The 24843-nt window shown below is 43.9% G+C and overlaps 1 long non-coding RNA gene across 1 annotated transcript; it reads left to right on the forward strand.

The window, feature by feature from the left end:
• Nucleotides 1-7418: 7418 nt before the first annotated feature.
• Nucleotides 7419-20914, forward strand: LOC141982275 (uncharacterized). The gene is made up of 3 exons (XR_012638005.1): nucleotides 7419-7438; nucleotides 18449-19370; nucleotides 20041-20914. It is a non-coding gene; the product is annotated as an uncharacterized LOC141982275 (long non-coding RNA).
• The last annotated feature ends 3929 nt before the right edge of the window (nucleotides 20915-24843 follow it).

Consider the following 24843-nt stretch of genomic DNA (forward strand, 5'->3'; position numbering starts at 1 on the left):
ACAAATCGATTGAGATTATTTTAAAATCATATTTAAAGTTCCCACCCTATTTAAAATTAGACTGAAGAAGGCATTAGAAAAATATACTCAGGGGATGATCCTGTGCCAGCAGGATGATGGACTGCATGCTTCCTATATCTTATTTAAGTTATTCTATGATTCCTTAGATGGTCATTGACCCTGATGGCAAGCTTCTTGCCACACACTATATAAAATAATTTCCTTCAGAAAGACCTATAGAGAAAAAAAGTCCTTCTTTGTAGTAGCTAAAGACTGTAAAGCACTGGTAAATGCAAGATTGCTAGAGCAGCTGTTGGGGGTGCAAACACACACAATGGAACAAAGCTTCACAGACTAGTCTATAAAAAGGGGAATGACAACAAATACTGTGTAATCAGGTTTTTCACTTTTATGATTATCCACATCTATCTAATACTAGCCCCTTGGACACAAAACTGCACTATTTAAATGGAAGCACTGGACAACATCATAAAACTACAAGTGCTTTTCAACTGCCTCACATTTCCTGACTGATAGAGGGGAGTTTTGCACTTCAAGGAAGTTTTTTTAAGCCATATGAAAGATTTTTTTAGAGTGAGAAGAGGGAACTTGTCATCTCTGCAGTCATTCTTCCTCTCTGAACCCATAACATCCCCTCTGCAACTCCTCCCAGATATCTCAGTAAAATAATACATGCTTTGTGAGTGGGTAGGATTTTTCTGTAGTCCATCATTTATAACTGCCTGTCCCCAAAGTATTGCAGAGCAGAAAAAATATCTGCAAAATCTGGAAAGCCCCAAAACAATACATTTTTCAAAATTTCTTAGCTTCATTTTCTCTTTTTCTGTCCTGAGTGAAGTATTCAAAAGAAATCTGCACTATGACAACTGGCAGAGTGAAGACTGACAACTCAAACAGTAATATTTTTTTCTGTCAGATAGGGAGGAAAAGTTCTCCATGTGAACAGAAATGGGTAATAAACCCCCAATGCCTGATTTTTACTGGGACCTCAGCACTTGGCCCAGATTCTCTACTGCATTCATAACCGCATCACACTGCTCAAGGGGTGCTAAGGGGTTGTAATCTGGCCATAATATACCCAGCAGAGAATAGCCCTGAAAGAGGGGAATCCCTCCTGGCACAAGCATGCAGTAACCAGATCCTGTGCCCCATTCCCCCCTCTCCTGCAGTGAAGGGAAATTGTTGAGGGATGGAGGGTGAGTGCTCGAGGTGTGGCAGAGTTCCACAACACCAACCCTCCACTGGTACAGGATCATTTAAGAACTCTTGCCAATGGCATAATTTTAGAGCAGCCCAGAAGCTCATCTAAGTCCCTTCAAGGCAGAGACAGATCCCCGACATGCCCCTTCTTCCCTCCCCCCACCATCCCACTCCCCACATACGAAGTGGTGTTCTGGCACTGGAGAGAATGATAGAAGATCAGGGTTGGAAGAGACCTCAAGAGGTCATCGAGTCCAACCCCCTGCTCAGAGCAGGACAGAATCTAGCTATGTAATTTTAATTCTTGCAGACACAGCTATTAGTACTAGAAAAGTAAATACACAGCTGGAGACCAAGGTCTGAAAACAAGGCCTATGTATCCATATGCTTGTGCTGATTTCTGCTAAGATAGTGATGTGCTGGAAGGAGCTCATGGAAGCTCCTGGTTAATATTCAGTTTCCCCACCAGAAGGAGCTGTGCAGCTTTACACAAGGCCATCAACAGGAGAGACATTTTAAACTCCAAAAAAAGAAAAGGAGGACTTGTGGCACCTTAAAGACTAACAACATTTATTTGAGCATAAGCTTCTGTGAGCTACAGCTCACTTCATCGGATGCATTCAGTGGAAAATACAGGGGAGAGATTTTATATACACAGAGAACATGAAACAATGGGTGTTACCATATACACTGTAACGAGAGTGATCAGGTAAGGTGAGCTATTACCAGGAAGGGGGGTGCAGGGACACCACCTTTTGTAGTGATAATCAAGGCGGCCGTTTCCAGCGGTTGACAAGAACGTGTGAGGAACAGTGGTGGGGGGGGGGAGGGAATAAACATGGGGAAATAGTTCTACTTTGTGTAATGACACATCCACTCCCAGTCTTTATTCAAGCCTAAGTTAATTGTGCTGAATTGGAATTAATCTGCGAACTGGACACAATTAACTTAGGCTTGAATAAAGACTGGGAGTGGATGTGTCATTACACAAAGTAGAACTATTTCCCCATGTTTATTCCCCCCCCCCCTTGTTCCTCACACGTTCTTGTCAGCCGCTGGAAATGGCCCGCCTTGATTATCACTACGAAAGGTTCCCCCCCTCCTCCTACTGGTAATAGCTCACCTTACCTGATCACTCTCATTACAGTGTGTATGGTAACACCCATTGTTTCATGTTCTCTGTGTATATACAATCTCCCCACTGTATTTTCCACTGCATGCAGCCGATGAAGTGAGCTGTAGCTCACAAAAGCTTATGCTCAAATAAATTTGTTAGTCTTTAAGGTGCCACAAATCCTCCTTTTCTTTTTGTGGATACAGACTAACACAGCTGCTACTCTGAAACCATTTTAAACTCCAGTTCTCTCTACAGAGATAAGAGACAAGGTGGGTGAGGTAATATCTTTTATTGAACCAATTTCTGCTGTGTTTGCACCCCCTCTTCTTCAGGTCTTCTCCTCTCTATAGGCACTGGCAGCTGCTTCCTCTCTGTCTCTGCTCACCTTCTTGCTAGCTCCTCCGCTCTTCCCTCCCCTTTGCGTTTCACTACAGCACAGCAAGTGTGGAGGAGCTGGCAGAGGGAGATCAGAGAGGAGATAGCTGGCGGCATATGACAACATCAGCTTACCTCAGTTTATCAATCCAGCGTTTGGGGATGGGGGAGGAGGTAAAGTTCAAATAAAGCTGCTCATTAGGTAAGGGATGGAAGGGGCCTGGGGAGAAACACCCTTTGCCACTGAGAATAGCAGGGCCCTAGTCTTTAGCATGTTTCATAAATCAGCTTATAAAGAGTTTACACCTAAGTGACCAGAGAAAATGGTGCTAGCTTGCTAGCAACAACTGAATTTAAAATGGGTCTAACTAATGTTAATTGAATTAGAGCACATGCAACAGTAAACTCAAGCGGCAGATATTGACCCCTATCATGTCATGGAGGTGCATCTTTTTGTAACTAATTTTGTAAATATCATTCTATTACCAGCATCCCTGTGTGGGTCACACTTTTATTGCAGTACACAACAATACAAACACACCGGCGTTGTGCTATGGATCATACATACCCTATGTGGGTACTGGTTCTTTGTTTAAAGTATGTATGTGCAATACCAGTGTTCAGCCTAAACAGAAAAGAGGGCTGAATTCCCTGCCTCTGATAGAGCTCAGCAACTTTCTGCAAAGACAGACTTTCATCGGTGGGTTCATAAAGCTGCTTCTGAAGAGCAAATGGTCTGCTTTTGGAATGCACCATATTGCAGCTGTCAACTATTTCAGAACATTCTCCTGAAACCTCCCATCCTTCAGTTTTCAGGATATCCCAGGGCCACCCTACAAGCATTTCTCTCACACACAGCACTTCAAATGACACAAGTTGAGCACTATGCTGTATTTCCATATAATCCGTATATTTTCTTTTCAGGAACAAAGCATAAACATTTCTAGCCTGTGCGCTTACGGCCAGTTGTTAAAAAGTCCTCAGCACTCAGCAGCTCCCATTGACATTAATGGGACCTGCTGGGTGCTGACCCCTTGAAAAGCTGACTCAACATATTGCAAGTTGGGTTTAGCAAGTGAGGGACCTCCTGGGTGGTTATGAGAAAATGTGTTTATTTAAACTGGAAAATGATAATAGATTCCCAGTCCCTCATCTTTCCTGTCTACAAGCATCCTCTCTCCATCTAGGAACTTATAGCATACCCATCCCTCTGGTATCTGGGTGCCTCACCATGGTATCTGAGAACACTGTCTTAGCACAAGGAAAGGTGTGCCGGGGGGGGGCATGTATTGTTGTTATTTTGGAGGGAAGGGGGCTTCTTATTAAAATACTGGGAGCAATTCCCTGGCTAGTGTCATGTGGGTTCTGAAAACACAATAATACTTTTGTAGGTCTGGGAATTCCCCTCCCTCTTACCCTCCACCCCCTTCAATGTTTGGTTGCAGATGAAGTTAAAAATTGAAATCTTGCAGCTGGAGGGAATAAACTGTGTATCTGTTCCCAAGTTCAGAAATTACTGAAATCAGATTGTTTATGGCTTTACAAGGACACTGCCTTGTTTTAACAGTCAAAGGCTAATGAGTATGCTGTCTAGTTCCTGTTTTTAGCTATAGTACTGCTTTTCCTTTTAAGTTCAAAAATTATTGCACGGCAGTTTGTTCAACAAATTAGTAGGATGTATTATGTGGTATAGCTGCTTAATTATGCATATAAGCGTTCATTTTATCAAAACTATACCTTTCATGTGTAAGTCACAGGTAAGGCTGTTGCTTACATAAATTAACCTGATGGAACACACTCATGTATCAATATAAGGCAATACTTAGATCACAATATCACGGCATTCACGGCACATTACATCAGCATGTCACAGTGAAATGTGATAGCAATGCAACAAAATGATGCTATCTTGTAGTGACATTCTATCAGCCCTACGATTTGTATTCAGCTATGTTCCACTAGCTAAGTTCAGGATCACCCCCATCAAAATCACAATCATCCTAGATGAGTGACAGCTCTAAGGTGCATTTCCAGCACAAGGTCATCACCACATAACACTTGTTGGTGCCCTGCCGTTCTGGAACCTTAAAATTGCCCATTTCTGGTAACACTGAATTCCTGTAAAAAGGTACTCCCTCCCTCAGGTCAAGCAGAATTTTAAAGCTATAGGACTATGTTCAGTGGTAAAATGGTCTCAGGGCAGTTCTCATGAACTGCCATCACCATTGATATCTTTCAGAGAAGTCCCAACCCAGAGGCCAAAGACTGAACTACCCTCTCACTCATAAATTTGGCCCACTCACTATGAAATGAGGCATCTGGATGGAATGGTGCATGGAAACTGGCACTGCCACTTTCTGTGTGGTGCATGTTCTGAGGCTAGATGAATTCAGTTTCCAATGCCATCAGTCTGGCATCTTTCACAAATGGCACTGGAGACTGAGATATACCTATGAGATCTCCTTAGTGTTTCAATTGCCCGAGTTGCACTGAACATTGAAGGGTTACTTGTCAGTTATCACAGTCCTCCTTGACTCTTTTCTATGAAATGAGTCCATTTTGCTGGACAAAGAATGTTATGCTTCTTGGAAGCAACTAAGTTCTAAATGATTTTCCTTTTTGGCCCATTAGCCTGTTCCTGCTGTTAAGAAAGGACACCCTGCTCATGAGTTAAATGTCCACAACAAGTCATGAAGAATGCTCAAGAGATTAGCTTGGTTCATCTCCATTTTGTCCACATTTCATATGAAATTTGATGTCCTTGCAGATGACGAATTACATAAAAGTCCTTGAATTATTGCCAAGCAATGTCTTGAAGGGTGGCCTGTGTGTAGTGTATCAAGCCAGATAGGCAGGACAAAGGCTGAAATAGAAAAGCAAGATAAAAAGAAGGGAGGGTAGGACAATAGAATAGTGATAATTAAATAAAGCAGCAGTACAAGATGCTGAGGACTCAATTCTGTGTTTAATTACATGACTGTGCGTCCTACTGATTTTAACAGAAGTTACACTTGTGCAACTGAGCACAGAATTGGTCCACTGAGTGTAAACAGTGGTGTAGTAAGAGTGCCATTCTTCAACTGGCCAGCAGCATCTGAGAACTTGATGAAGTAACCACCAATGGCTTTAATTTAATGAACCTTGTTGTTAGATACTGACTTTCATCACCATCTTTGTCCATCACTCCACTAAATGGGAATAGTATTGCTTTAAAAACAACAACCAGCAACACCACCCAGAAAAAGTTTTTTAAAAAATGGGTCAGAGCACAAGGCATAGTTTAGACAAGGACCTCTCCCTCCTCCCAATGAAGAAAAAGGATGCCTTTTAAGAAACAGTTTCCAAGTGCGAAACTTAAAGACAAGGATTCCTCCCTCCTACTTCTAAAGGTTTGACTGGGTTTGACCGGGTAATCCCCTCTTGAGTTACAATTCACCTACAATTCCAATATATTTTGGGAGACACAGATTTTATTCACATTTTCTAATATGTGCAAGAGCAATATTTTCTCATTTTTTCAGCTCTTCCATAAACTATTTATTTATTTTTCCCTGTTGACAGAATTTTTTTTCCTTCAGCAGGGATATTAAATGTAATGGGCCAAACTCTTCTCAGTTACACCACTCTAATAATAAATAAATGTATAAAGCACCCCACCCCCCAAAAAAGTGCTTGGGGTGGTGAACAACAAACAATTTCTCGTTAGCTAATGAAAAGAACTACCCCAACCTCAACAAAATTCCAAACAAGGGAGAGTAAACAAAAATCAATAAGAACAATAAAATAGCAACAGTGGTTGTAATTTAAAAACAATGCTGAAAATAATGTAAGCAGAGTCAGAATGAGCTCTACCCTGACATCTGGTGGTGAGCTGTGGAAAAGGACTTCAGGGGCTGATCTCATTTGCATGGGCACGCCCACCCTGCCTAGCATGATGGATTACTTGCCCAAATGGTCACGTTGGCTGCTGTGGGATCCCCAGTCTCTTTCTTATTTGGGGCAGGAGTAATAAAGGGTTGTTATCCTGGTTATGTGAATCAAGGACAGTAGAACTGTACTTGGCATTTTCTGACAGAGAGACTCGTACTCAACTAAGGAGCACTCACTAGGCAAGGTAACTGGGTTCCAACTCCCACTGAATGGAGAGGGTGGGTTGACTGAGTGGTAGACAGTGTGGGTCCCCAACATTATTTTGACTCTCCACTGTGTAATAACAGAGCTAATTTTGGCTCCCTTAGGAGTCTGTTACATGCTGCAGAACTGAAATCACTGACACCTAGGTCTAAACATTAGACCTACTTTGGGCTTGTGGTGCACCAGCACTGAGGTTCCCCTACTACCAGCTAAAAATCACTGAGAGCTCAAGTTACAAAGAGCTGAGATCACTGAGAGCTGTGTTAAGGGGTGGGGCCTGAAGACAAGCTGGTGAGCAGACAGCAAGGGAAGAGAGTGGAGCGGGGAGCTGGCAGAGAGGAGCGGACAGCAGGATGGCTAGTGGAGAGGTGCAGAGAGCAGAGTGGATTGTATAGCAGGGCAGCTGGCAGAAAGGAGTGGCCAGCATGATGGCTAGCGGAGAGGTGCGGAAAGGAGCAGGTAGCAGGGCAGCTGGCGGAGAGGAGCGGCCAGCAGGACAGCTGGCGGAGAGGTGCAGCTGGTGGTGAAGACTGCAGCAGAACCCCCATGGAGAGGTGTGGCACTCGGCTGTCAACCTGAGCAGCGGAGCATGTAAGATGCCCCCCATACCTCCCTCCACTTCCACCCAGGCTGGGAGGTAAACTCTTCAGAGGAACTTGTGAACTCTGGGGGGGCTGTACTGACCAAGGACAGAAACTGGGGGGTGGAGGGGCCTATTGGGTTGCTGGACTTAAAACCCTGAGGGGAAAAGGACACTGTCAAACTTACTTGGGGGTGGGTCTGTTGCTCATGGCTGGTGTTATGAATCCTGTTTGTGGTGTTTCCCCAACATAATGCCACAGTGTTTCCCTCCTTTATTAAGAGGTTTTTGCTACACTCAGACTCTGTGCTTGCAAGTAAATTTAAGTATTGCCTCTTAAATGCACCCAGGGGGATGGTATAGGTCACTGGGTAGGGGCTCGAGCCGGTTTTGCATTGTGTTATTGAAACGGAACCCCTAGATACTGAACCCGGCCTTTGTTGCTGCCAACTCTGATGGGCAGAAGGGTTACAATAATAAGCATTTAGGTATTTTTAAATGTGGGGAGAGATAAAGAAAGCTAGATTTCAGCAGGGAGCAAATTCCACAGTATCAGGGCTACCACAGCAAAAGCTCAGTTGTTTACCGACTTCAGGCATGATGACGTCCCCAGGCACCGAGTAGGATGTGAGTGCAAAACTGCATCAGCTGGAGGTTCCAGGAGAAGATCTCAAATCTAGCCAGGGCTATTCTTCCAAACTAGTTTTCTGTTCTTACCATCACATAAAATCTGTTTATAGCTACTTTTGGATTTGAATCAATCTAATAATCACACTGGTTTCTCCATTTACAGAAAATGAGCACTTCAATGGATTACCTGACTTTGTGAGCTTCATAAAACACCATTTTTTATTAAATATTGAAAAATCAGGATTTATCACTAAAATTAGTTAAGATGTAAAAGCAGATTGTGACTATGATTGCTACTTCCTTGTAATCCTATAAACAAGGAATATCTATCCTACTCATAATGGACTAAATTCATCCCCAGCGTAACTCCATTAGTCAATAGATTTACATCAGGGATTAATTTGGCTCATAATGTTTAGGTATTACATGGATATAAATTAATGTAATTGACAAACATATTGGTGATTAGCTCAAAGCCTATAGTGAAAGTCCACCATAGCCACTAACACTCCATAGAAAACAAAAATAAAACAAACCCCATAGCCCTGCATTCTCCCATGTGCTATATTTTATGTGGTTGTGGTGTAATGAATTTTATTTATGGGCCCATCCTAAAAATCCTTACCCCCAAAGTAGTCCTTATTCCTGAATAGTTCCATTGACCTATTGGGATTGTCTGCGGGAAAATTTCTGCAGGACGGAGCCTTTAGGCCCCGATCCTGCAAATGCGTGACTTCAGTTACACTTGACTCAGTGACTACACACATGCATAAAGTTAAGCAGGTACATAAGTGAAGGATTGGAGCCTTAGTTTATAAGCCTTTAGGAGCAGGAATGTTGCCTTCTTACATGTTTTGTAGAGAGATGAGCACACTATGGGGGATAAAAAAATCTTTTATGTATTTCTATTAAAATTTAATAAAGAGATAATGATGTTTTAAAAAAATTAAAAAGAGCCCTCGGTCCTCAGTGAGACCGGTTTGTCATCACTGCACCACCCTCAGACACACTCCCATGACTCACAAGTCAACTGAGGCCAGTCCTGCCTCCACAGCCCTCATCTTACCATCCCATGCTGAGTGCTAGGCAGAGAATACATGACACCTTAAAACCAGGACACAGCTATGAGCTGACAGTATTACTGGTTCCTGTATGTATATTAGACAGACAGAAATCAGTGAGCAGCTTCAGTTAACCCGCAGTGTAATTCATCATAGTATATTGCAATGCAGCTAAGGCAGAGGGGAATTTAATTCCTACAGCAGCAGAGGACCCTAGCAATTAGAGAACTATGAAGAGCAGGATTTAAATTCATTCAGGAGCACATCAGTATTTGATACCATAGCCAAATATTATACCTTTACTTCATCCTACCATTCCAGCAAAACAGAGGATTATTTATTTTCCCCCAAGCATGAGCGTGTTGCATTTTTTGAAAGGCAGAAAAATGGAAGGGGTTCAGGGGTGCAGTGTGTGAGAAGCAGAGTAAGAAACAGACACAGGGTAAGGGCCTGATCCTGACATTTTTACTCACATGAGTTATCGTTATATACACACACACACAGAGAGTACATGTTTTGGAATCACCAGTTTTAAAACCAAACCCAGTTTAAATTATTTTAAAAAAAAATGCTTGAAGGTATGGTTAAAAATATCCTGCGAACCATTGGTGCACATCTAATTATGTACAATAGTTAGTGCTGTGATAGTAACCATTTAAAGGCAGTGATGATTCTGTTGCACAGTAGGGGAAGTACAAAAAGGTCTGATTTTCAGGAATACAAAAAGAGCCAAATGAATGTGACTTGAAATAAAATTCAGCTTTAACGCTGTTGGAAGCCAACCCTGTGACCTTCTGTTTCGGAGTACTGCACCACCACACCCATAGGCCTCCATTTCATGTTTCACCCTAGACAGTCCCCAGGATACCACAGCTGCAGAATTCCCTCCCATTAGCTGCAGGAATCCAGGATATCCATGGCAACCAGTCTCTAACCCCAGGGAGAAGGCAGCAGAATTGAAAGGCTCCATTCTGTTTCTACATCTACAGCTCAGTAAATTGACAGCATAGTAGTTTCCTTAGCAGCATTAGATTAGGATGTGCATTTCTATCTTTTCTTTGTTTCCCTCAGCCTCTGCAGCTCTCAGCATAGGTTGGTGAATTCTTCACTGGAGTGCTTTCCTAAAAAGCCCTCAGATACTGCTAATTTTGCTGGATTGGTTTATGTATAACAAAGCATACTTTTTGCTGACAGTCTTTTCACACTCTTAAATACTCTAGTATTTAATAGGCATGGCTTGCAAATTACTGACAAACATATAGGTTCCAACCATGCCAAGTCTTTTGTAGTGCGGCTCCCAGAAACCAGGCAGCTACATAATAAATAGGGTTTTATAACACAATTAAATTGCAAGATCAAATAACTAATCATTATAAAGTGACTGTTTATGCCACAGATATTTAGACAGGATAACAGATTGCACATTGCTTTCTCTGTCTTTGCCAGTGTAGCCTGAATAGCTAATTTGCACACCATAGCCCTGTGGAATTGCAGCGAGACCCCAATGTATTTGCAGAAAACCTGTCAGCAGTAGACCATTCGGTCCACAGACCCAAAGAACTCACTGGTATAGGCTTTAACATTGATTTCTGTTCATTTGTTACATCAGTGGCCCGAGAATTACAGGACTGCCAAAAAATTCTGAACTCTGTTCAGGAAGTTTTTTCATCTTTTGTTAATTATCTGATATTTTTGGATATCTGGCTAAATCTGAGTTTCATTTAGGATTTGTATTCCTTGAATGGCACTTTTTGTTTCACTCTAACACACTTCTTGCCAGCTTTTGAAAGAAAAAAAAGCAGAGTTTAATGTGAATATAGCCTCACCGAGCAGTCCTGACTCCCTGAACAGGCAGCAAGTGATAACAAATTTCTGTGTTCTATCAAGGTTGGTTCCGATTTCCGTAATGCATCACTTTAAAGGGGACTGAAAGTCAGACATCTTAGCTTATCCCTTCCAGGGGGAGAACAGTGAAAAAGACTTTTGGAATTACACATGCAAGAATTTGACATTCCTTTTCCTAGTTCACACAAAGTACAGTACATCTATGCATACTTAATGAAGCACCTCCAGTATTAATCAGGGGCAGGGTAGACCATTAAAAAATGTGATTCATGCAGCCTTCCTGTCTCACCCGTTAAAAAGTTATTAACTGTCTTCATTATATCTAAGGGTAATGGCTGGCTAGAGTTCTATCACACATTGCTATCAACTTTTTTACTTTGCTGGCATTGCAAATTAGGGCTTCAGGTTGTCAGCAAAAAAAAAAAAAAAGGTTTGAGGAGCTTGGAAAAGGAAAGTATTAGATGTGATGTTTGCAGAAGAGCTAAAAATAGAATCAGAGTAACAGTCACCCCTGTACAGGGGGCTAACAAGAGCTATATATAAATCCCAGTTAAGCCCTTAGGGCTTATAATTTACTGTGTTAATATTACCCCTTTTTGACCCAAGCAGCTAGTCAAGTTCAAGGCCCTGGGGATGTTCCAGATGGAAATAGTAGTTGATCGAGTCTGGTATTTTCTTTGATGCAATCTTGTTTATGTACAAGGAATGTATGAAGTCCTGTACCTCTGAACACAGAAGGAGCCAAGAAAAAAAAAAGGAGCAGTTTCTTAGTGTACATCCTCCAAGCCTCTTTAGCCAACGCCAGATCCTAAAGCTCTTGCTCTCTCTCTAGCTTTTTCCAGGGTCACACTGTGCATACAGGCTCCTGCTTGACTTTCTTGTCTCTCCTTTTCTCTCTGTTCTTGTTTCTTCTCAGTTTCTGTGTGAACTGTCTTCCCTGTTACCTCACCCCACCCCCACATACATACCCAAAACAATACTCAGCCAAAAGTTACCGGGCAGGTTCACTCACACACCTTTTGTTTTAGTGGGGGCTTAAGCTTCCAGTTATATTAATTGAAGGGTGAGTGCACACCTATCAATCTCAATGGGGTTCTAACTCAACCCATAACTAGGTTTTGCCCAGCTCAAACCACCACCCCCATCTCTGCTTTGCTCATCATCCTGATAAGGCCTAAAAGTGTTACACCCAACAACCCATCCCAAAACAGAAAAAAGAAATAATTGACAAATTTAAAATGATACAAGATTTACTGTTCACATATATACAGTGGCTTTCTGTCAAGATGTTTTCACATCATTGTGACTTACCCAGGGTACAATCCAGACTGAGCAGCTGTGTCACCCCGTCCTCCAACCTGGGGTGCCAATTACACTGCTTTGCTGCTGTAGCTTCCAGCCTGGATTGCTCACAAACACATGTATGTCACTCCCACTTATGTCTGTGTGCATGCTTCAGCCAGCCAGCCAAACCAAGGCTCTTACCAGGCTGAATTATACTGCAGGGTGGTCCCAACACCAATCCCAGTCCCAGATATTCCCCTCCCAAAACGTATGTCCTGTACTGCCCACCCCTCTCTTAGACAATACAATTTAAATAGGTCTGCAATTTCATCAATGGAAAAAGTATGCACACATTTTGCTATCCCCAATGGAGTTTCCCAAACACTTCAGTTTAAACACATTGGATTAGATAAAACAATAAAACAAGTTTATTAACCACAAAGAGATGGATTTTAAGTGAATACAAGTAATAAAGCATAAAAGTCAGAAATGGTTACAAGGGAAAAAAATGATAAAACACAACTAATGCCTAACTTAAACTATGTGGAAATCAAAGCAAAGTTTTCCTCACCTCATGCTCTCCATAGTCTTACTGGCCAAATATCTTCAGTCAACACCCCTTCTTCTGTTAAGCAGCTGCTACCTTTGACCATTCACATGCAGTGAATTGATGGACAGAAAGTGAGAGAAGAGGAGGGGTGTCTTGGGGTGTTTGTCCTCCTTTTTAATAGGGTCAGTCCCCCTCCCCCTTGGAGAACATTTCCAACTGAGATTCAGGAGACAGAAAGTCTACAGGAAAGGGTGCCCCCTGCTGCTTTTCCTCACCTGTTGGAGGTTTTTTTTTTTCCCTTCCTGCTCGATGACTCTGTTTACTGCTTAAATGCAAATTAAGCAGAGCACACATTTCTTTGATTGAGACAGACCTGTTTGCCTCAGTTTGGAACATCTGTTAAGAACAGCATGCAAAATGTTCTAACTTCACATACAATGTTGCCACACATTTTATCTGGAGAATGTGGACCAGCAAATTAAGACTTTTCAGATGATACCTTGCAAGATGACATACCTTATACAAAGATTATTACAATCGGGTGTGGACACTGGGGTATATTCTGTCACAATCACCAATGCAAAATGAATTTTATTCCCATCTAAATCTCTGCAAAGAAATCCACAGAGAGAAAAGCCAAACAGCCTCTGAGGAGTCCCTATTGTTGCTGTGGAATTTGGTGACTGAGGCAAATATTGATTGCCAGCCTGTTTCAGGCAATGGTGCAAGAACATCAGTGGGGATGTGCTCCTCTGGTGCCCACACAAACTACTATAGCAAAGGGCTTCTCTCAGTTTTAGAGTGGGGGCCCTTCTTAGCAATGCAAGCATCACATTTCCTGCGCCACTTTTCTACATCCTGATTGTGTTTTACCCAATAGAAATTCTCCCTTAGCTTAGCTTAGGCTTTTGCAACCCAAGAAATGTTCAGTAGTTTTAAAATCATGACATAACCTCGGTACCCCCTTTTTCAATGCATCTGGTACAACCAGCTGGCACTTGTATTGCTCACCCGCTGGTTTCTCCCATCTCCTATATGATATTTCCCACAGTGACCAGAAAGCTTTTACTGGGGTGTTGTGAGGGCACTATATTCCAGGGTGGCTGCATTTGCTGACTGATTTTCCAATCACACACTCTCCTGATATCAGGATCCTCTCTTTGGTTTTTAGTTGATCTGGGGTCCATTCCTGCCACCTCATCCACATTGTTTCAGTGGATGGACCAGGACCATGGACTCTGGGAATTGGAGGAGTGGAGGGACACTTCTCCCCTTGAGCGTCTAATTCATTGCTTTCCTGCTCAAGGAAATGCTTGCAATTAGTCACCCACAAGGCTGTCTGGACAAGAGACCAGCATTCTCATGCTCATGGCCAGACCCGTATGCGATTGCAGTGCTATGATTTCACAGTTTTTCCAACCACTTGATAAGCTGTCCCACAGGATTCCTGAATCTAAAGAGTCATTGCAGGGAAGCATGATCTGCTATAGATTTAACCCAGGCTAGGAGTTTCTTCACATACTGCAATAATTTCTCTCAGGGATTTAGACTTTTGCTATAATAAACTACCACCCTTTCAAGCTGCTTGTGTCCTTGTGTCACTAGTGCCCCCAAACCATAAGCAGTAGCATCTGTGTCCAATATGAAAAGGGGGGTTAAAATATGGATAGGCCAAGATAGGGGCTGTCACCAGAGCATTTTTCAAACACTGAAAATGCTAATCAAACTATTGACCATTGAAACAGTTTCCCTTTCTCACTCTACCTATGCATTGGTTTTGCAATATTAGCAAACCCAACAATAAACCTTCTGGAATAGGAGCAGAGCTCTGTAAAAAATGAGTGTTTGGGGAGCTGACCAGCTCTGGCACACCTCAATTTTCTTTTTCCTCAGTGGAAATTCCCTCCTCACTAACTGTGTGCCCAAGATACATTATCTCTTTTTGAAGCATCTCACATTTCCTTGGGTTCAATTTCAAATTGGCTGCCTTCAGCTTCTCACAGATCCTTTGTAAATGTTTTAGTTCCTGCTCAAATGTTTTAGCATTTGATATCACCTAGATGGTACAGACAGGCTGAGAGAGGCATGAATGCGGCTGATGTGTTTCACAAGTCCAGAGCCATCACTTTAAATGGCCACCAGCCTGGTCCTGCTGAGAAAGCAGCTTTTCCCGTCTTTTGGATCCACTTCCACTTGCCAATACCCACTTTTAAGAGCCAGTGTGGAAAACCAGATTGAACCTGCTGCAGCATCCAGGCTATCATATTTATGGTAATGGATAATAATCCTTTAAAGCAGTGGTGGGCAACTTGTGGCCCACGGGCCACAAGCGGCCCATCAGGGTAATCTGCTGGTGGGCCGCCAGACATTTGTTTACATTTGCACAGCCGCCTGCAGCTCCCAGTGGCCGCGGTTCGCTGTTCCCAGCCAACTGGAGCTGTGGGAAGTGGCGTGGGCCTGGCCGACGCTTCCTGCAGCTCCCATTGGCCGAGAACAGCGAACCGGGGCCACTGGGAGCTGTGGGTGGCTACGCAAATGTAAATAAACAGTCTGGCGGCCCACCAGCGGATTACCCTGATGGGCCGCATGCGGCCCATGGTCCGCAGATTGCTCACTCCTGCTTTAAAGTGTCTTCCTTTATTTTCTATAGTCCACACAGAGTGTGGTTCTGCCATCTTTTTCTTAACCAGAGCAATGGGTGAGGCCCCAGTTATGCCCTCCTGATGCATTTCCTTGATGGTCTGTAGTGCCTCTTCCCTTTTTGCTACTGGTAACCAGTGAGGTGGGTGCTTAATGGGTCTGTTTCCCCCACATATCAATCTTGGCTGGACCAGTATTGTACAACCTATATCTCTGTTGGATCAAGAGAATAACTGCTGATTCCTAACCAGAAAGTCTCAGACTATTCTGCTGTTCCCCATTGAAGTGTACAGCACTGCACTGGAACAAATCCAGTAGAAACTCTGGGAGTCACCTTACCCCTTTCCTCTTTGTAGTTTTCTTCTATACCAATATTACCAGCTCAAATTTTGTAACTGCTGTTTCCTTTTTACTATTTTGTCTTTTTCAGAAACATTCTGCAAGTAAATGGATCAGTTCATGTATCAGATCCACAAGAGCTTTAGCAGCTTTAGGACCTGATATCCTGGGTCTCAAAACCAGTTTCAATCACTCTCCATCTTTCCTTTGCTAGAACGGTACCACAGCATGTAGCTGATATAATAGTTTCTTCCCGAGGGGGCAGGACAATTCCTTAATTGCAAACCAGTTGCCTACAAACCATGTGTCTCACCTGGGCCATATCTTTAAAGGGAATTTCCACAGACTGAATTTGTAAGACACCTATCCTGGCACTGAATTCGCAGTTATAAGCCATAATGAAATCCAAGCCAATTATTAGCTCATCCACTATTTCAGCAACCCAGACTTCTTACTCAAATTTTAGAGGTCCAATCTTCAGACACAATTGTCTCTGTTTCTGGACGGTTGGCCCTGCCCTAGTCACTGTCTCCATTTCAGACGAATTAGGCAGTTCAGGTTTGGATCCCCTGTTCCCTGTCCTTTTTCGCCCGTATGGTCTAATAAAAAATTATGTTTGAGCCTGTGTTAACTATCCCCTATACACATCACAGATCCTATTACAAACTCAATAGCCCAACTCCATTCTTGTTGTTTAACTGCCCAGATCTAAACAAAAACTGTGGAGTTAATGCTTGTACCTCCAAATTTTGCCCCTTCAGCTTCCCCCATTTCCCAAACTGAGAGAGAGGCTTTCACTAGACACCTGTGACAAGCAGCCTTGGCCTACCTTTAATTTATAACAATCCTTCTTTTTGTGGCCAGTTTTATTACTGTGCCAGCATTTATCTGAACTGTCTCCTTTAATTTTTGCATTTTTACCAATTTTCCTGGTTTAAAAACCAAATTTATCATCTGTTCTAATAGTTCAAAATGGTCATGAACCAGATTAGTCTCCCCGTTAGGAACCAGGGCATAGGCGGTCAGACCTAGTGGTCAGAGCAGGAGCTGGTGTTGGGAGGTAAGCCTGAGGTGCTGCCCTGTCTAGCTCCTTTGGTGGTGAGAAGGGAGCGTTAAAGACCCAGAGCCCCCACCGCCCTGGGTTCAAGATATTCCAAAACCGAGGACTTGTCCCCATTGATCCCTACACCCCCATTTCATCATACATATTAGACACAGAACTATACTTACAGGGCTTATGGCAATCAGCTTCCCTCTTCTTCACTAGTAGTTGCTTCCTGTTCTGGTGAACTACTACAGGGAAAGATTTAAGTACTTGGTGGCAAACTGAGCCTCTCAAAGCATCTGTGGCCTCCTTTTGCTGATCTAGATTTGCAAGACACCTATCATAGTCCAGCTGTGCATCTATCAATTGGTCCATTGCCAGTCTATCCTAGAACACCTCATGATATCCAGGAACACAAGTCTCTGCAGGTCCTCTGCCAGTTCAGGTGAGGTTTCTTCTTTCCCTGTCCTTCTAGCTCTAAACTGTGCCCTGGCCAGCTCAGATTGATAGTTAGCTCCATACTGCATGTGAAGGGCTTGTACATGGTCTGGATAACTCCATCCTCTTCTGTGGGGATAAGTTCTCCAGAGCTGAGCCACCCAAGCTGACTGCTAGTAACCCCTCTGTCTATCTTCCCAGCCATTGATTTGAGCTGTAACATTGCATTGAGCCAAATAAGCCTCCCAGGGAGAATTTCCTTAAAGGTATCAAGCTTTTGCATTATTTGAGCTGGGACGACCTGACCTCTTCCCTCTGGGCCTCTGTGGGTTATAAATAGGGTAGAAAAGGGTCATAAATGTCCAGTCTTACCCTTGTTCTCTGCCTGGCTCAATTCTTCATCCAAGTGGCTGCCTTCCACTGTGATTTGCTTCTGGAGCTGAATTTCCAGCTCCTTAACTGCTTGCTACAGTTCATCTCTGTTACCAAGTTCCAAGGTGGCTAAACCTTACTTGGTTCCCACGACTTCATGGAAAAAATTTTGGCCTATGGCAGGTCAATGTCTTGCCATTCCAGCCTGGGAGCTTTCCAGCTGGGCTTCCTAACCTGTCCAGATTCTTTGTAGTTGTTGCTCCAACAGAGATTCGATGTTCATCTGTAATTCAACCCTCAGCCCTTTCTGGGAATCCTACAGATGCTGCTTTAATTCCTTTTGTGAAGCCTCCAGCTTCTGTTTCAGGTCTTGTTTTAAATACTGCTGGCTATTTTTTTTTCATTTCTGCAAACACCTCCATTGTGTGTTCCAGCCTGGTTCAACAGGAATACTCTGTATCTCTTTGTAAAATTGATCCTGCACCTGACACCAGTGTTGCCCCCTTTTTGACCTGAGCAGCTAGTTAAAGTTCAGGGGCCTTGGAGAAGTTCCAGATGGAAGTAGAAATTGATGGAATATGGTATTTCTTTAATGCAGCCTTGTTTATTTACAAGGAATGTACAAAGTCCTGTATCTCTGAATGCAGAAGGAACCAAGGACAAAAAGGGGCAATTCCTTAGCTTACAGCCCAAAAAGGCTCCTTAGCCAACACCAGACCCAAAAAGTCTCTCTAGCTTTTCCCAGAGTCACACTGTGTTGATAGACTCCTGCTTGACTTTCTTGCCTCTCCCTCTCTCTGTTCTTTTTTATTCTTAGGCCTTGTCTACCTGACAGTTTTGTCAGCAAAAGTCAGCTTTTGTCAACAAAACAATGGGGATGTACATGCTACAATGCTCCTCCAGCCAATTTAACTTTCCTGCTATGTCGACAAAATAAAACCACCTCAATGAGAGGCATAGAGCTTTTTGCAACAAAGTTAGTTTGATGCAGTATCACTGTGCTTGCTTATGTTGCCCTAACTGGCCTCCAGGAGGTGTCCCACAATGCCCATCATGACTGCTCTGGTCAGCAATTTGAACTGTGCCGCCCTGAAGGTACACAGGCATGCATCCCTCCCTCATTTAAAGGCCCAGGAATTTTTGAAATTCCTCTTCCTGCTTGCTCAGCATCAACAGTTCACACAGCATCTTCCCAGCTGAACATGCTGGATTTCCACAACAGATGTGCTCCCGTATGGAGTACACTGGAGCTGTTGGATCTGCTGGGTCGGTGGGGAGAGGAGGCTGTGCAGTTGCAGCTCTGCTCCAGCCATAGGAACTTTCATACCTACGGGCAGATACCTAGTGGGATGCAGGAGAAGGGGCACAAAAGGGACACACAGCACTGCCATGCTAAGATCAAGGAGCTGCAGCAGGCATAACAGAAGGCAAGGGAGGCCAACTGTCACTCAGGTGCAGCGCTGAAGACATGTTGCTTCTACAAGGAGCTGCACGCCATCCTCAGCAGTGACCCCACCTCAACCACCAAGAGCTCCGTGGATACTTCGGGGGGTCTGGAGGCAGCAGCCAGCAGAATCAACCCTGATGATGAAGTGAAGTGGAGTTGGAAGAGGATGTGGAACACACAACACGGTCATCCGGGGACATGGTGAGTCAGGACCTCTTTTTGACTCTGGAGGTATCAAGTCAATCCCAGTGTTCCAGCTCTGGTGTGCCTGAAGCAGGGGACACAAGCTCTGGTAAGCATGCATTTTGCTTTGATACTACACAGTGAGAGAAGATTAAGCTCTCATGTACTTTGTTATATGGTAGAGGAAGGATAAGGAACAGAAGTTAACAAATGAGCCTATGCAGCTATGCAGTGGGGGCCCTGCATAAAAATTGTGTTAATGTACACTGGGATGTCCTGGGAATCCTCGATCATGATCTCTAGGAAACTTTTCTGTAAGTATTCTGCAGTCCTCTGAATGAAGTTTCCTTAACAGAGCTGCCTTGTTTCTCCCCCTGTCAAAGGAAACTTTGCTGCACCAACTGGCAATTATTTCTGCAGGGACCAGAGCAGCACACAGACAAGCAGCACACGGACCCACTCTAAAGCTGCATGCATTGAGGAGATGCACTCTTGCATCCTGGGTTACCCTCAGGAGAGAGATAGTGGGTTTGATTACCCCAGCCTGTGGAAAAGGGTGCCAATATTCAGAATACTCTCCCTAGGTCCACATAGTGACCCTCATCATAAGCCACCAAGACCCTTTGTCCCAACTGCCCTCTCCTGCCAAACTCACCATATTTTGGACTCTCACCGAACTGTGTGCTAGCAAAGTGAGAAAGGTGTGTGTAACCTTAGATTCATGACTGTAAGCAAACTCATGATACTATCTTTGATTATTGTTTCTTTGGCTTCTGCAGATGCGCCCTAGAGGGCCTACTCCTCCACGCTGGTGCACCACCTCTATCAGATAAGGCGGCTAACCAGACGGAGTAAGGAAGATATGTTTCGCGAAGTGCCGGAGTCAATATATGCAGCACATAGCAAAACAAGAATGTAGAGGGAGACAATCAATGAATGACTCAGGCTGGATAGCTTAGAAAGGACACAGGGGCAGGAGCAGATGATACAGCTGCTGGAGGGCCATGCAGAGGTGTTCAAGTCCTTCATTACACTGCAGTCTGAGCACATCTATACACAACTCCCCCTGCAGCCAACACAGAACTCTGTTCCATGTGTGACGGTGTCCCCCATGAGGCTTTACGGAAATATGCTTATGAATGTATATATGACATAACTGGAATATGTTTTATGCCACCATATACCATGTAACATATCTCTGGAAAGTTTATGATCTACTGAATCTATTCATCCTAAGTGTATGCATGTGTCATTATCATATTCAAAGTTATGAATATTGGCTGTATACTTGTTTGATTTTAAATAACCTTAGTAAAGCATTTAGTCAGCTTCTTCAGAAAATAATTTGCAAGTTAACTGCCCAATCAAGAAGCACTTAACACACAATGGATCTTGGAAGGCTCCAATCCACATAAGAAGTCTACCTGAGGGCGTTCAAGGTAGCAATGGCTGCTGCCTGTAAAAACTGAGTCATGCATGGACATGTGACTCCAAAACTCCATCTTGTAGCTGGACTTTGCATAGAGAGGAGGGGGTCTCCACCCACAAGAGAAAGTCTATGTAAACCCTCCATTTTGTCTTCAGCTGGCTAAGGAGAGCCTCTCCACCCCCAAGGATACCTGAAAGAAACTGGAACAAGGACAGTAACTACAGAGGGTGAGAGTGATTGCTGGACCCAGACTAGAAGGAGAGTAGACTGTAAAAGGAAGCCTACTTGAATTCCTCTGAGGGTGAGATTTTTATCTGCATTCAGTTTTCTTACTCTATTAGCCATAGACTTGCGTGTTCTATTTTATTTCACTTGGTAATTCATTTTGTTCTGTCTGTTACTACTTGGAACCACTTAAATCCTACTTTCTGTATTTAATAAAATGACTTTTTACATATTAGTTAACCCAGAGTATGTATTAATATGGGGGGGGCAGACAGCTGTGCATATCTCTCTATCAGTGTTATAGACAGCGAACAATTTGAGTTTACCCTGTATAAGCTTTATACAGGGTAAAATGGATTTATTTAGGGTTTGGACCTCATTGGAGTTGAGCATCTGAGTGTTAAAGACAGGAACACTTCTTAAGCTGCTTTCAGTTTAAGCCTACAGCTGTTAGGGGATGTGGTTCAGACCTGGGTCTGGCTCAAACCAGGCAGGGCACTGAAGTCCCAAGCTGCCAGGGCTGGAAAGCAAAGACAGAAGTAGTCTTGGCACAGCAGTTGGCAGCCCCAAGGGGGTTTCTGTGATCGAACCTGTCACACCATGCTCTTCCCAAATTCCCCCATCCCATTCCTCGCATGTTCCTGGTCCCTTACAATACCCCATGCACTCTACCCATATGGCTGGTTTCACAATGAAAGCTGGAGTTACACACAGCTGAGAGAGCCGTAACCGACAGACTGTTCCTCATTACCATGTCTCCTGTTTGACAACATTTTTGTGTTTTGTCCTGTTATTAAACATAGTCTTTGAAATAAAATGAGTCTTTATTTGTGCCATGCACACGTTAATTGGTGCGAATGTTCAAACACAGTGGCGATAGGCAAGAATATTTGCTCAGTATAATTAACTCTGAGGAAGCAAGCACTACAGGGGTCATTCAAGGCAGCAAGTAAACATTGACTGGCCAAATGCATCACATAAATACACATTACTGGGAATCATTGTGAAAATGCTCCTTCAAAGCCTCCCTAATTCAAATAGCCCCCCACGGTGCCCCTCTAATTGCCTGGTATCTGGCTGCTCAAAAACCAGCAATCTCAGCGTTCCACCACTAGGGAAACTTTTCCCCCTTCACTTCACAAATGTTATGCAGAGCACAGCAGGCTGCAATGTCCATCAGAATATTTTCCTCACTGAGGTCTAACCTGCCAAAAAGGCAGCACCAGTGCCCTTTTAATCAGCCAAAGGCACATTTAATGGTAAGTCGGCACCTGCTGAGCCTGTTGTTGAAGTGCTCCTTGCTACTGTCTAGGTTCCCTGTGTAAGGCTTCATGAGCCATGGGAGGAAAGAGTAGGTGAGGTCTGCCAGGATCACTATGGGCATTTCCACATCCCCCATTTGAATCTTCTGGCTGGAACTTTTTTCCCCAGACATGTAGCTTTTTATACTGTCCAGTGTTCCTAAAGATGCACAGATCATGCACTTTCCCTGACCACCCCACATAGATGTCAGTGAAATGGCCCCAGTGATCCACCACCATCTGCAAGACCATGGAGAAGTAGCCTTTCCAGTTGATGTACTCCATCACAAGATGGTCTGGGGCCAAAATTGGGATGCATGTTCCATCTATCACCCAGCTGCAATTAGGGAATCCCATCACCTCAAAGCCATCAAGTATTTTCTGCACATTACCGAGAGTCACAGTCATTCATAGCAGGATATGATTAAAGGCCTGGCACACTTGCATCACCGCAACCCCCACAGTGGACTTTGCAACTCCAAACTTATTAGTAACTAACTGGTTGCAGTCTAGAGTTGCCGGCTTCCACACAGCGATTCCCCACTCACTTTTCCACAGTGAGGGCAGCTCTCACTCTGGTATCCTTGCACGCAGCTCCACGAAGATGGATTTGTGCATCCGAAAGTTCTGCAGCCAATGCTCATCACATAAGTACATTGCATTGTGATCCTACCATTCAGTGATTGTTTCCTGAGCTCAGTACCAATGGTCCACCATGTGCAGCTACCCTTTGAATGCCATCACCAATACTGAATTATTTCTTTCCACAGCACACAGCTGGGCAATTCACTTTGTGATTCACAGCTCATGAAGTACTGCAGTATCAGATGCATTGTGTTCTTAACGGTTATTACCAGACTGGTCAGCAGTTCAGGATCCATGCTTTCAGGCAGAGATGGTGGGTGCGCAGTTAACAAGGGCTGTTGAAAAATGGCACAAAATGAAGTTGGAAGCCCATGGAACGATGGGAAGGAAAGAACTGCATATGGGACAGTAAGCACACCCCCATGATGCACCACAATCCATTCCCAGAAGCAGAGGATGGCAGAGAGTAGTGAGTTGCACAGTGGGATAGCTACCCACAATGCAACACTCTGTACATGCAAAACTGCCGACTGTGGATGCGCTTTGCCTACACAAGGAACGTTGTGTGGATGTGCACAACCAATGTAATTAAAGGCACTTATGATAGTAGACGTAACTTAAGTCGACTTTACTCTGTAGTGTCGACATAGCCTCAGTTTGTGGGTGATCTCTCTTCCACACACACACACCCCTAACCAACACAATACTCAGCCAAAAAATCCTGGGCAGCTTCAGACACACCGTATGCTTATAATTGTGTTAACTGAAGGGTGAGTTCACATCTATCAGTCTCAAAGGGTTTATCTTAACCCAGAACTAGGTGGCACCCAGCTCATAACATTATATATTCGGGTGGCCAAACTGTAAGAGAGCCACATGCAGCTCGTGAACCACAGTTAAAGTGGAGCTTGCAGACCCACACCCCCCTAACCCCCGCATTCTCTACCTACCAGGCGGGGCGGGGAGGGGGAAGAGCTTGGGACTTCTGCCTTGCAGTGGGGTGGTAGGATAGGGGCTTCTGTCCAGCAAGGGGTGGGGGGGAAGGAGGGAGGGTCTTGAGGCTTCAGCCCCACTGGGTGCACCTGCTGGGGTTTGGGGCTTCAACAGGAGTGGGGCTGAATCCCCAAGCCCCAGCAGGTGCTTTCCATGAACTGAAGCCCCAGCAGTTGTGCCGCAGCTCTCAACCTTCTGAAGATTGTCATATGCAGCTCAAAGGGTCAGTAAGTTTGGCCACGCTGTTATATATCATGTATTAGTCCTTAGTGTGAAGAGAATACCACCCTTTAAGAATAACTTGGGTGTACATAGTATTTACCATTGACTCCAAAGAGATCCAATGCAATGTCAGCATATAGTAACACTAAATATTGTGAACACAAAATGCATCTAACTCTAGAATCTTGGAGGAGTCTCTAGAAAGGAATTTCCTTGTACAAGAGGGAACAGCTATTATCAGACAGCAGAACATGGGCTACGGAAGGGATTATTTTTCTGTGCTAGAGACCCAGTTATAGAGCTAGCCCACTTTCATGTTATTTATTATTTGTATTCTGGTAGTGCCCACTAGGTGTTAGCATGGCTGCACAGCCACAAAAACAGAGCTTAATTTTCCCCTATAGCTGAATTCAGCTTTGACAGAGGATGGGATTCTGCACAAGTCTGGCCCTAGTGGTAGCTAGAGCAGCCACAGGACTGCTCTAATGTACACCACTAGCAAAGTCTAAAAGGGAGATTCTGTCATGCCCCTTCCCCACCCCCAGTATGCCCCCTGTGCTGGAGGTGAGGGAGGGAGTGCCAGGCTGGGTCCTAGATTCCCAAGATAATTCACTACAATATTTCAGAAGCACTAAGATAATTGAGAAAGTATGCTCTAATTTTACTGTATACATCTTTGTTATACAGCAGCTGTACTCCAGCTTCCAGCCTCATCTGCCTCTGCAACCTGACCTGTGCTATGGCAGTCAAGCTCCTTGGAAGCCTAGAGAAGATGTGTAAAGTTTAGGGGTGTAGGAAACACAGATGAACTAGTCTAAGATTAGAAT

The sequence above is a fragment of the Natator depressus genome, chromosome 1 (assembly GCF_965152275.1).
Source record: "Natator depressus isolate rNatDep1 chromosome 1, rNatDep2.hap1, whole genome shotgun sequence".
Classification (NCBI taxonomy): Eukaryota; Metazoa; Chordata; order Testudines; family Cheloniidae; genus Natator; species Natator depressus.